Source organism: Acomys russatus, chromosome 8, assembly GCF_903995435.1.
Source record: "Acomys russatus chromosome 8, mAcoRus1.1, whole genome shotgun sequence".
In the NCBI taxonomy this organism is placed as follows: domain Eukaryota; kingdom Metazoa; phylum Chordata; class Mammalia; order Rodentia; family Muridae; genus Acomys; species Acomys russatus.
Window position 1 is genome coordinate 21,360,924 of NC_067144.1, and position 1,380 is coordinate 21,362,303.

Genomic DNA, 1,380 nt, shown 5'->3' on the forward strand with positions numbered 1-1,380 from the left:
TCAAAAAGGAGGAGCCTTCCTCCCCTATCATCGGACCTCAGCCTATCAAGTCTCATCTGGACTTCCTGCATCCTCTTCCTCTGTGGCCTGGCAAAGTGCCCCTGCCATGGGGAAGTGATCAAGGAATGGGCACCAGAGTCCATGTCAGAGGTAGCTCCTACTCCCCATATTATGGGACCCACAAGGAGACTGTGCTGCCTATCTACTGCATCTGAGCAGGGGGTCTAGGTCCTCACCATGTATGGTCCTTGGTTGGTGCATCAGTCTTTGCAGCACCCCACCCCCCCACCCTGGCACCCAGATTTTGTTGCCTCCATTGGTCTCTCTCTCTCTCTCTCTCTCTCTCTCTCTCTCTCTCTCTCTCTCTCTCTCTCTCTCTCTCTCTCTCTAAGATTTATTTATTTATTATATGCACAGTGTCTTTGTCTACAGGTATGTCTGTGCACCAGAAGAGGGCACCAGATCTCACTATAGATGGTTGTGAGTCACCATATGGTTGCTGGGAATTGAACTCAGGACCTCTGGAAGAGCAGACAGTACTCTTAACCTCTGAGCCATCTCTCCAGCCCCCATTGGTCTCTTTGTGGAGCTCCTGCTCCCTCTAGGTTCTATCCCCCAACTCTTCCATAAACCCCCTGTGTTGCACTCCAGCGTTTGGCTGTGAGTCTCAGCATCTGTGTTGGATCCTCTGCTAGGTGAAGTCTTTCCAAGGACATCTATGGTAGGCTCCCGTCCTGTTCCTTCTCTTCAACCACTTCTGGTGTCTATTCTAGTTGCCCTTCTGAATGAGAATTAAGTATTATCCCTAGGGTCCTCCTTATGATTTAGCTTCTTTAGGTCTGTGTATTGTAGTGTGGTTATCCTGTATTATGTGGCTAATACCTGTTTATAAGGGAGTATATACCATGTGTGTCAAAAACAGTGGCTAGATGCCACCAAGTAGGTGGCAATGCCTTAACCATATGGGTATTGTTAGGCCCAAGGGCATCTTCCATCCTTGTCAAGGGGAGTGCTAACCTTCTTTCCTTTCAGACAACACTGGACACAACAGTTTCTATCATGGCTTGGTTGTATTTTTATATAGTAACAGTTGTACCTGATGGTGACCTGGCCTAGCAAAGTGGAAGGCGGTCTAACTCGGCCTCTGCTGTAACAAGGTGTTGGATTAACATGTGATCGCTTCAAAAATGATGTAAACATTTTAGAGCTCACACCGTGGCTCATGGTTCTGCCATCTGGAGTGGCTGTGGAAGAACCACAGCCACGTGGCCACATTCATTCGTGGTCATAAATTAGTTTGGTCAAGCATTTTCTCCTTTGCTTCTAGTAGCTGTGTTTAAGCCAAGTGCAGAGATAATAGGCCTTCTTGGTGTAGATGTT

General features: G+C 47.6%; 1 non-coding gene across 1 annotated transcript; it reads right to left on the reverse strand.

The window, feature by feature from the left end:
- Window positions 1-913: 913 nt before the first annotated feature.
- LOC127193500 (U6atac minor spliceosomal RNA) lies at window positions 914-1,039 on the reverse strand. The gene has a single exon (XR_007831142.1). It is a non-coding gene; the product is annotated as a U6atac minor spliceosomal RNA (small nuclear RNA).
- Between the last annotated feature and the right edge of the window lie 341 nt (window positions 1,040-1,380).